The sequence below is a fragment of the Cryptomeria japonica genome, unplaced genomic scaffold, assembly GCF_030272615.1.
Source record: "Cryptomeria japonica unplaced genomic scaffold, Sugi_1.0 HiC_scaffold_529, whole genome shotgun sequence".
In the NCBI taxonomy this organism is placed as follows: Eukaryota; Viridiplantae; Streptophyta; class Pinopsida; order Cupressales; family Cupressaceae; genus Cryptomeria; species Cryptomeria japonica.
Window position 1 is genome coordinate 18097 of NW_026729342.1, and position 11904 is coordinate 30000.

The window sequence follows — 11904 nt, forward strand, 5'->3', positions numbered from 1 at the left end:
GTTTGCCCCGGGTGCGCACCTCGCGTGCACCTTCGCCGGGGTGGGCACCTCGGCTGGGTTGCGCGCCCTGGTGCGCACCAAGGAGCGCTCCGAAGTGTGCTCCAAGGTGCGGCGTGCACGAAGTCGGAGCCCGGTTTGCCCCGGGTGCGCACCTCGCGTGCACCTTCGCCAGGGTGGGCACCTCGGTGCGCACACCTTCTCAATGTTTTCTTGCCTTTTCTGGAAATTGGTGAAGGCAGCGCATCAAAGGTGCGCACCTCGGTGTGCTCCGAGGTGCGAACCCGAGAGCGCTCCGAGGTGCCCACGAAGTCGAAAGTCGGGTTAATTGCATTGTTTTCCCCGGGTGCGCTCCGAGGTGCGCAACATCGGCGCGCACCAAGGAGGGCTCCGAAGTGTGCTCCAAGGTGCGCACGATGGCGTGCACCTCTGGTGCGCACGATTCGGAGCTCGGTTTGACCGGGGTGCGCACACCTTGGCTGGGTTGCGCACCTTTTGTGCGCTCCAAGGTGCGCACGAAGTCGGAGCTCGGTTTGCCCCGGGTGCGCACCTTCGCCAGGGTGCGCACCTTGATGCGCACGCCTTGGCTGGGCTGCGCACCTTGGTGGGCGCCATGGTGCGCACCTTTCGTGCGCTCCAAGGTGCGCACGAAGTCGGAGCTCGGTTTGCCCCGGGTGCGCACCTTGGTGGGCGCCATGGTGCACTCCGAGGTGCCCAAGATTGGTGCGCACCAAGGAGCGCTCCGAAGTGCGCTCCAAGGTGCGCGCGAAGTCGAAAGTTGGGTTAATTGTCCGGTTTGCCTCGGGTGCGCACCTTGCGTGCACCTTCGCCAGGGTGGGCGCCTTGGTGCGCACACCTTGGCTGGGCTGCGCACACCTTGGCACCCGCGTTTCCTTCATTTTAAATTTTTTTTTTTTACAATCTCTCAAGTGGGAAATTCTATAATCTCAACTTTTTTTGCCTTTTCAGGAAACTTTTGAATGGAGCGCATCATTGGTGCGCTCCGAAGTGTGCTCCAAAGCTCTCTCCAGCTGCGTGCACCTGCCCCGGCCGCGCACCCGGCCCCGCCCAGCTTCGCTCACCTGTCCCGGGCGTCTGGTGCGGAACCTTAGAGTAAGAAACATCACCGTGCACCTTGGCCAACGTGCGCGACTCGAGCCGAGCGCGCACTGGCCGAGGTGCACACCGATTTCACCTGGGTGCGCGCGCAGCACCTCGGGCGCACCGGGGTGCGCGCACAACGCCCGGGTTGCACCGTGGCCTGTGTGCTCGGGGCGCCTCGGGTGCGCGCTCGGTGTCGCCCCCGCGCGCGCGGTAGTGCGGGCAGCGCACCCCGGCCCGGCCCGGCCCCGACGAGAACGCAAACGGGCAAAAGGTTTATTCAAATAGCATTGCGACGCCCGGCGAAAAACTAAAAAAGGGTGCAACACCGGGACTTCCCGGGAGGTCACCCATCCCAGTACTACTCCGGCCCAAGCGCGCTTAACTGCGGAGTTCTGATGGGATCCGGTGCACTAACGCTGGTATGATCGCACCCGTTATGAGCTTGTCGCAGTGTGTACTTAGCAGCAAACCGCGACCCACGTGCGAATCCACCCCGGCCACCCACCCCCGTCGAGGTGCACACCCTCCCTCGCGAAGTGCGCCCCGTTCGCCAAGTGTGAGCCCTGCCCGGGTGCGCGCACCTTGCTAGGGCGTCGGGTGTGCACCCGGCACCGGCCTACGTGCGTGCACCTGGAGGGGGCGTCGTGTGCGTGCAGTGTCCCGTCTGCAACGCGGTGCCCACACACCACCTCGGGCGCAACGACCTGCGCTCACATGTGGGCCGAGTGCACCTTGGTGCATGTTCGGGGCGCCTCGGGTGCACGCTCGATCTTGCCCCGGTGCACCAAGGCGCTCGGTTTGCCCCGGGTGCGCACTTGGTGCAAGGTGGGCACCCAAAATAGGGATCAAGCACCAAAACACAAGTTTCGGGATGCAAAATGGGACCCAAGGACCACAAATGCGTTCCAAGACCCATGATGGGTCCACGAGAACAAAAATGTGTTCCGAGACTTAATAAACAAATATTGGGTTTTAGGAGAAGAAACATGCTCTGATGCCCAAAACGAGAATCGACCCCGAAAAGGCCACAGGCCAAAAGTGGGATGCGAGACAAAAAAAAATGGGACCCGAGGACCAAAATTGGGTTCCCAGGTCGAAGACAGGGCAACCGGACAAGAAACGACCTCTAAGGCTCGAAATGAGTCCCGACGACTAAAACTTGACAAGAAGCACCCATCAGGCACCCAACTCGACACCCATGGGATGCCGACCCACCCGGGCTTCCACCTAGCACACCTTGGCACCCACCCACCCTCGCACCCAACCTCGCACCCAACTTAGCACCTTTGAACCCACATTGGCACTCACCCTGACCCTGGCACCTTGGAACCCACATTGGCACTCACCTTGACCCTGGCACCCACCTTTGCACTCACCTTGGGACCCACCCTGGCTCCCACCTCGGCACCCACCCAGACACCCACCTTGGTTCCTTGGCACCCACCTTGGATCCTTGGCACCCACCCCGACACCCACCTTGGCACGCAACTTGGCTACTTGCCACCCACCTTGGCTCCTTGACGCCCACCCCGACAACCACCCCGTGACCTACCCTGGCTAGGGTTGGTGCACACCCACCCTGGTGCCCACCTTGGCACCCACCCTATGACCCACCTTGGCACGCACCTTAGTACCCACCCCGTTACCCACCCTAGGACCCACCCCGTGACCCACCTTGGCCAGGGTGGGTGCACCCACCCTGGTGCCCACCTTGGCACCCACCCATCCTAGCACCCAGCCTGTGACCGGGCTTGGAACCCAACCTTGCACCCGCACCCGTCTTGGCCAGTGTGGGTGCGCACCCATCCTGGCACCCACGTTGTGACACACCCTTTAACCCACGCACCCTAGCACCCACGTTGGCACCCACCTTGGAACCCAACCTAGCAACTTGGCACCCACCCCGTGACCCACCTTGGCATCCACCATAGCAGTCGCCGACTTGGCACCCACCTCGGCACCCACCTTGACACTTGTGGACCCACCTTGCCACTCACCCTAGCATCGACCCATCCTAGCACCCACCCTGGCACCTTTGCACCCTAGCACTCACCCATCCTAGCACCTAACCTGTGACCCACCTTGACACTCACCCTCGCACCCACCTTGGAACCCAACCTAGCACCCACCCACCCTGACACCAACCCTAGCACCTACCCACCCTTGCACCCACCCTGTGACCCATCTTGGCACCCACCCATCCTACCACTCAACCTATCACCCACCTTCTCACCCACCTTGGCATCCACCTTAGCACCCACCCACACTGGCACCTTGGCACCCACCTCGGGCAAGGTGGGTGCACACCCACCCTGGCACCCAATTTAGAACCCACCGAGCATGTTACCCACCTTGGCACCCACATTGCAGCCCACCCTAGTACCCACCCTATGACCCACATTGGCATCCACACCCTAGCACCCAGGCACCTCGACACCCGCCTTGACACCCACCCTAGCACTGAACCTGTGACCCACCTTGGAACTCACCCTAGAACCCACCCACCCTGTGAACCACCTTGGCATCCACCTTAGCACCCACCCACCTTGGCACCCACTCTAGCACTCACCCATCCTAACACCCAACTTGTTACCCACCTTGGCACCCGCCCTCGCGTCCACCTTGAAACCCACCCTAGCACCCACCCACGCAGGAGCCCACCTTGGCACCCAACCTAACACCCACGCATCCTGGCACCCAACTTGTGACCCACCTTGGAACCCACCCTAGTACCCACCTTTGAACCCACTATATCACCAACCCACCTTGGCACCCACCCTATGACCCTCTTTGGAATCCACCCTAGCACGCACCCACCCTGGCACCCACCATGGAGCGCACCCTAGCACCCACCCACCTCGGCACGCACCTCAACACCCACCTTGGTGTGCGCACTGCGCCAACCTCTCAAAGACCCTATGTGGTGCGCTCCAAAGTGTACACCTTTGGTGCGCTCCAAGGTGCGCACCTTTGGTGCACACCGAGGTGCACACCAAAGTGTGCACCGAGGTGAGCACCAAAGTGCACTCCAGGGTGCACACCAAGGCGTGCACCTTTGGTGCGGTCAATGCAAACGAATTCGGAAGTTGGGGTCGATGTCCTAATCGCTGCTGCAGACTACACGTATGAGAATCGGACAAATAGCTTTATATAGGGGAGGTGTTGCGTTTGATGGGTCGACTCCCCTGGTTGTGTGCACTGCACCAACTTCAAAGACCCTGTCTTGTTTAAGAAGTCAAAAGTTGGGGTGGATGTCCTAATCATTGCTGCAGTCTACGCATGTATGAGAATCAGACAAATAGCTTATATAGGGGAGGTGTTGCATTCGGTGGGTTGACTCCCCTGGTTGTGCGCACTGCGCCAACCTCAAAGACCCCGCATAGCAGAAGAAGTCGGAAGTCGGATTTTGGTGAGCACCAAGGCGTGCACCTTTGGTGCGGTCAACGCAGACGAATTCAGAAGTTGGGGTGGATGTCCTAATCGTTGTTGCAGGCTACACATGTATGAGAATCAGACAAATAGCTTATATAGGGGAGGTGTTGGGTTTGATGGGTCAACTCCCTTGGTTGTGCGCATTACGCCAACCTCAAAGACCTTGTTTTCGTTAAGAAGTCAAAAGTTGGGGTCAATGTCCTAATGGCTCCTGCAGGCTACACATGTATGAGAATCGGACAAATAGCTTATATAGGGGAGGTGTTGGGTTTGATGGGTCGACTCCCCTGGTTGTGCGCATTACGTCAACCTCAAAGACCTTGTTTTCGTTAAGAAGTCAAAAGTTGGGGTCGATGTCCTAATTGCTCCTGTAGACTACACATGTATGAGAATCAGACAAATAGCTTATATAGGGGAGGTGTTGGGTTTGATGGGTTGACTCCCCTAGTTGTTCGCATTACACCAACCTCAAAGACCTTGTTTTCGTTTAGAAGCCGAAAGTTGGGGTCGATGTCCTAATTGCTCCTGCAGGCTACGCATGTATGAGAATCAGACAAATAGCTTATATAGGGGAGGTGTTGGGTTTGATGGGTCGACTCCCCTGGTTGTGCGCATTGCGCCAACCTCAAAGACCCTGCATTGCGGATGAAGTCGAAAGTCAGAGTTTGGTGTGCTACAAGGTGTGGTCGAAGGTGCTCACCTAGGTGTGCACCTTTGGAGCACAGGAAAAGTGCCCTCCAAAAGTGCGCACCTTTGGAGTGCACAAAAGTGCCCTCCAAAAGTGCGCACCTTTGGAGCGCAGAAAAGTGCCCTCCAAAAAGTGCCCTCCAAAAGTGCGCACCTTTGGAGCGCAGAAAAGTGCCCTCCAAAAAGTGCCCTCCAAAAGTGCGCACCTTTGGAGCGCAGAAAAGTGCCCTCCAAAAAGTGCCCTCCAAAAGTGCGCACCTTTGGAGCGCAGAAAAGTGCCCTCCAAAAGTGCGCACCTTTGGAGCGCAGAAAAGTGCCCTCCAAAAAGTGCCCTCCAAAAGTGCGCACCTTTGGAGCGCAGAAAAGTGCCCTCCAAAAAGTGCCCTCCAAAAGTGCGCACCTTTGGAGCGCAGAAAAGTGCCCTCCAAAAAGTGCCCTCCAAAAGTGCGCACCTTTGGAGCGCAGAAAAGTGCCCTCCAAAAAGTGCCCTCCAAAAGTGCGCACCTTTGGAGCGCAGAAAAGTGCCCTCCAAAAAGTGCCCTCCAAAAGTGCGCACCTTTGGAGCGCAGAAAAGTGCCCTCCAAAAGTGCGCACCTTTGGAGCGCACAAAAGTGCCCTCCAAAAGTGCGCACTTTTGGTGCGCACCAAGGCGCGTGGTTCGGTCGTTGCAGGCGAGTTCGGAAGTTGGGGTCGATGTCCTGAGCGGAGGTGCAAACTACACAGGTGTCGGAATCGGACAAATAGCTTATATAGGGGAGGTGTATGCTTCGATGGGTCGACTCCCCAGGTTGAGCGCACCGCGCCAACCTCAAAGACCCTACGGTATGGATGAAGTCGGAAGTTGGGTCCGATGACCAATTCGATTAGTAGGTATGCTCATGATGTCGGAATTTGGGTCCGATGACCTGCCATGTGCAGGAAGGCGAATGTTGACACTGTGCGTTGCAAGGTGCACACCAAGGCGCTGGTGCGGTCTTTTTAGTCGAGTTCGGAAGTTGGGGTCGATGTCCTGATCGGAGGTGCAAGCTACACAGGTGTGGGAATCGGACAAATAGCTTATATAGGGGAGGTGTATGCTTCGTTGGGTCGACTCCCCGGGTTGAGCGCACCGCGCCAACCTCAAAGACCCTACGGTATGGATGAAGTCGGAAGTTGGGTCCGATGACCGATTCGATATGTAGGCATACTCGCGAGGTCGGAATTTGGGTCCGATGACCTGCCACGTGCAGGAAGGCGAATGTTGGCACTGTGCGTTGCAAGGTGCGCACCAAGGCGCTGGTTCGGTCGTTGGAGGCGAGTTCGGAAGTTGGGGTCGATGTCTTGATCGGAGGTGCAAACTACACAGGTGTGGGAATCGGACAAATAGCTTATATAGGGGAGGTGTATGCTTCGTTGGGTCGACTCCCCGGGTTGAGCGCACCGCGCCAACCTCAAAGACCCTACGGTATGGATGAAGTCGGAAGTTGGGTCCGATGACCGATTCGATATGTAGGCATACTCGCGAGGTCGGAATTTGGGTCCGATGACCTGCCATGTGCAGGAAGGCGAATGTTGGGACTGTGCGTCGCAAGGTGCGCACCAAGGCGCTGGTGCCGTCGTTGCAGTCGAGTTCGGAAGTTGGGGTCGATGTCCTGGTCAGAGGTGCAAACTACACAGGTGTGGGAATCGGACAAATAGCTTATATAGGGGAGGTGTATGCTTCGATGGGTCGACTCCCTGGGTTGAGCGCACCGCGCCAACCTCAAAGACCCTACAGTATGGATGAAGTCGGAAGTTGGGTCCGATGACCGATTCGATACGTAGGCATATTGGCGAGGTCTGAATTTGTGTCCGATGACCTGCCATGCGCAGGAAGGCGGAATTTGGGTCCGATGACCGAGTTGATGGCGTGCCATGCGCAGAAAGGCGGAATTTGGGTCCGATGACCGAGTTGATGTTGATGGCCCGCCATGCACAGGAAGGCGGAATTTGGGTCCGATGACCGATTTGAAGGCGTGCCATACGCAAAAAGGCGGAGTTTGGGTCCGATGACCGAGTTGATATTGATGGCCCGCCATGCGCAGGAAGGCGGAATTTGGGTCCGATGACCTGACATACGCATGGAGTCCGACTCGGGGGCCGATGTTCGATTCGATGACTTGCATTGTGGGTAAAGTCGGAAGTTGTGGTCTTTGACCCGATTCGATGACCAGACTTCGGCTGCTTGAGAATCGGACAAATAACTTATATAGGGGAGGTAGTGTTCTCGAGCATCCTCCCCCCGTGCCCGTTTATGTCGATTGATGCTGGTGCTCGACTGGTTGGAGCGCTCGGATGCAAAAATCTTGCACCAGGATTTATCGATTGTGATGGACACGGCAAGTCTCCTGATTGCTATGCAGGAGCTCATCGTGAATCTCTATGCGGCCTTGGTATGGACTCGACCTGCGGAATGGTTCGGCAATGGTAGTCGCTCCAACACGTCCTTGCAATGGCCACAGAGGTGATTCGACTAGAGCTCCAGTCTAGCTTTTGGGTTGCTTGGCGGACTGGTATAGCCGCGATCGAGTTCCGGCCATGAACGTTTTAGATAGCTCTTGGGCTTTCTGGGACGGAAGTCGGAAGTTTGGGCTGTTGTCCGATTTGATGACCATTCTTCGGATGTGTGAGAATCGGACAAATAACTTATATAGGGGACTGTGTTGTCTCACGCAGCCCCCTCCGTGCCCCTCTATCTCGACCGATGTTGGTGCTTGAAAGGGTTGGGATCGCTCGGATTTATAAACGTGCACCACCATTTGTCGAGTGTGAGGGACGCGGCAGGTCTCCTAAATGCTATGCGGGCGCTCTCTGAGAATCTCTATCCGGCCTCGACACAGACTAGTCTTGCTGAATGGTTTGGCACTGGTAGTCGATCCAACACGTCGTTGTTGTGGCCGCCTAGGCGATTCGATTCGAGCCCCCGTCTAGCTTTTGGGTTGCTTGGCGGATTTTGCCCTATCCGCAAGTGAGCTCGGTCCCTAAACGTTCGAGAAACCCGATTGCTATGCGCCGACTCTCTTTCTTGCGAGCCTCCATCTAGCTTTTGGGTCTCTACGGAACGGAAGTCGGAATCTGGGACCGTTGTTTGATTCGAGCAGGCAGACTACGGTTGTGCGAGAATCGGACAAATAACTTATATAGGGGAGGTGTTGACTGGAGCATTCTCCCCGTGCCCCTCTAACTCGACCAATGCTGGCGCTACGAACGGTGGTAGCGCTCGGATTTTCATTGAGCGCCAGCATTGGTCGATTTAGAGGGGCATGCGAGATTCCCGAATGCTATGCGAGGGCTCTAACGGAAATGTCTATTGGTTTCGGTATGGATGCAATTGCGAGTGGTTCGGCAAAGGTAGTCGTTCCGATGCGTCCATGTCGTGGCCAAATCGATAATTCGATTTGAGCCCTCGTATAGCATTTGGGTCTCTCGATGTGATTCCGCATTCCAGTCCCTTTGGGCACTGCTTGAGCCGCATCCCAGGGGGTTCCCTTCCCAATAATCTGCCTCGCAACCCGATTGCTATGCGGTGAGGCTCCTCGGCCGCCTCGGAACTATCTGTGTATCAGACGCATCGCGGGATAAGGGGTTGGCAACGGTAGTCGCCCCAAGCGCGTCCGATGCTTGGACCATTCCGAGGCGGCCCTGAAGCCTCTTCCGTCTAGCCGTTGGGTCCTTCTCGCCGCATCCCTCGCCTCGCACCCCGATTGCTATGCGGTGAGGCTCCTCGGCCGCCTCGGAACTATCTGTGTATCGGACGCGTCGCGGGATAAGGGGTTGTCACTGGTAGTCGCCCCAAGCGCGTCCGATGCTTGGACCATTCCGAGGCGGCCCTGAAGCCTCTTCCCGTCTAGCCGTTGGGTCCTTCTCGCCGCATCCCTCGCCTCGCACCCCCGATTGCTATGCGGTGAGGCTCCTCGGCCGCCTCGGAACTATCTGTGTATCGGGACGCGTCGCGGGATAAGGGGTTGTCATTGGTAGTCGCCCAAGCGCGTCCGATGCTTGGACATTCGGGCGAGTCTGGCCGAGGGTCCTCGGCCCCTAGCCTCGTTCCCGTCTAGCGTTGAGGTCCTCTCGCCGCATCCCTCGCCTCGCACCCCGATTGCTATGCGGTGAGTCCTCGGCCGCCTTGGAACTATCTGTCGCGGAAATCGACGCGAAAAGGGGTTGTCACTGGTAGTCGCCCCAAGCGCGTCCGATGCTTAGACCATTCCGAGGCGGACCCGAAGCCTCTTCCGTCTAGCCGTTGGGTCCTTCTCGCCGCATCCTTCGCCTCGCACCCCGATTGCTATGCGGTGAGGCTCCTCGGCCGCCTCGGAACTATCTGTGTATCGGACGCGTCGCGGGATAAGGGGTTGTCACTGGTAGTCGCCCCAAGCGCGTCCGATGCTTGGACCATTCCGAGGCGGACCCGAAGCCTCTTCCGTCTAGCCGTTGGGTCCTTCTCGCCGCATCCCTCGCCTCGCACCCCGATTGCTATGCGGTGAGGCTCCTCGGCCGCCTTGGAACTATCTGTGTATCGGACGCGTCGCGGGATAAGGGGTTGTCACTGGTAGTCGCCCCAAGCGCGTCCGATGCTTGGACCATTCCGAGGCGGACCCGAAGCCTCTTCCGTCTAGCCGTTGGGTCCTTCTCGCCGCATCCCTCGCCTCGCACCCCGATTGCTATGCGGTGAGGCTCCTCGGCCGCCTTGGAACTATCTGTGTATCGGACGCGTCGCGGGATAAGGGGTTGTCACTGGTAGTCGCCCCAAGCGCGTCCGATGCTTGGACCATTCCGAGGCGGACCCGAAGCCTCTTCCGTCTAGCCGTTGGGTCCTTCTCGCCGCATCCCTCGCCTCGCACCCCGATTGCTATGCGGTGAGGCTCCTCGGCCGCCTTGGAACTATCTGTGTATCGGACGCGTCGCGGGATAAGGGGTTGTCACTGGTAGTCGCCCCAAGCGCGTCCGATGCTTGGACCATTCCGAGGCGGCCCCGAAGCCTCTTCCGTGTAGCCGTTGGGTCCTTCTCGCCGCATCCCTCGCCTCGCACCCCGATTGCTATGCGGTGAGGCTCCTCGGCCGCCTTGGAACTATCTGTGTATCGGACGCGTCGCGGGATAAGGGGTTGTCACTGGTAGTCGCCCCAAGCGCGTCCGATGCTTGGACCATTCCGAGGCGGCCCCGAAGCCTCTTCCGTGTAGCCGTTGGGTCCTTCTCGCCGCATCCCTCGCCTCGCACCCCGATTGCTATGCGGTGAGGCTCCTCGGCCGCCTTGGAACTATCTGTGTATCGGACGCGTCGCGGGATAAGGGGTTGTCACTGGTAGTCGCCCCAAGCGCGTCCGATGCTTGGACCATTCCGAGGCGGACCTGAAGCCTCTTCCCTCTAGCCGTTGGGGCTTTCTCGCCGCATCCCTCGCCTCGCACCCCGATTGCTATGCTGTGAGGCTCCTCGGCCGCCTTGGAACTATCTGTGTATCGGACGCATCGCGGGATAAGGGGTTGGCAGTGGTAGTCGCCCCAAGCGCATCCGATGCTTGGACCATTCCGAGGCGGCCCTGCAGCCTCTTCCGTCTAGCCGTTGGGGCCATCTCGCCGCATCCCCCACCTCGCACCACGATTGCTATGCGGTGAGGCTCCTTGGCCGCCTCGGAACTATCTGTGTATCGGACGCATCGCGGGATAAGGGGTTGTCACTGGTAGTCGCCCCAAGCGCGTCCGATGCTTGGACTATTCCGAGGCGGCCCTGCAGCCTCTTCCGTCTAGCCGTTGGGGCCATCTCGCTGCATCCCCCACCTCCTCGGCCGCCTCGGAACTATCTGTGTATCGGACGCATCGCGGGATAAGGGGTTGGCAGTGGTAGTCGCCCCAAGCGCGTCCGATGCTTGGACTATTCCGAGGCAGCCCTGCAGCCTCTTCCGTCTAGCCTTTGGGGCCATCTCGCCGCATCCCTCGCCTCGCACCCCGATTGCTATGCGGTGAGGCTCCTCGGCCGCCTGGGAACTATCTTCGTATCGGACGCATCGCGGGATAAGGGGTTGTCACTGGTAGTCGCCCCAAGCGCGTCCGATGCTTGGACTATTCCGAGGCGGCCCTGTGGCCTCTTCCGTCTAGCCGTTGGGGCCATCTCGCCGCATCCCCCACCTCGCACCCCGATTGCTATGCGGTGAGGCTCTTCGGCCGCCTTGGAACTATCTTCGTATCGGACGCATTGCGGGATAAGGGGTTGTCACTGGTAGTGGCCCCAAGCGCGTCCGATGCTTGGACTATTCCGAGGCGGCCCTGCAGCCTCTTCCGTCTAGCCGTTGGGGCCATCTCGCCGCATCCCCCACCTCGCACCCCGATTGCTATGCGGTGAGGCTCCTCGGCCGCCTTGGAACTATCTTCGTATCGGACGCATCGCGGGATAAGGGGTTGTCACTGGTAGTCGCCCCAAGCGCGTCCGATGCTTGGACTATTCCGACGCGGCCCTGTGGCCTCTTCCGTCTAGCCGTTGGGGCCATCTCGCCGCATCCCCCACCTCGCACCCCGATTGCTATGCGGTGAGGCTCCTCGGCCGCCTTGGAACCATCTTCGTATCGGACGCATCGCGGGATAGGGGGCTGTCACTGGTAGTCGCCCCAAGCGTGTCCGATGCTTGGACCATTCCTAGGCGGCCCTGAAGCCTCTTCCGTCTAGCCGTTGGGGC

General features: G+C 58.9%; 1 non-coding gene across 1 annotated transcript; it reads right to left on the reverse strand.

Moving 5' to 3' along the window:
• Nucleotides 1–1415: 1415 nt before the first annotated feature.
• LOC131872163 (5S ribosomal RNA) lies at nucleotides 1416–1534 on the reverse strand. The gene has a single exon (XR_009370341.1). It is a non-coding gene; the product is annotated as a 5S ribosomal RNA (ribosomal RNA).
• Between the last annotated feature and the right edge of the window lie 10370 nt (nucleotides 1535–11904).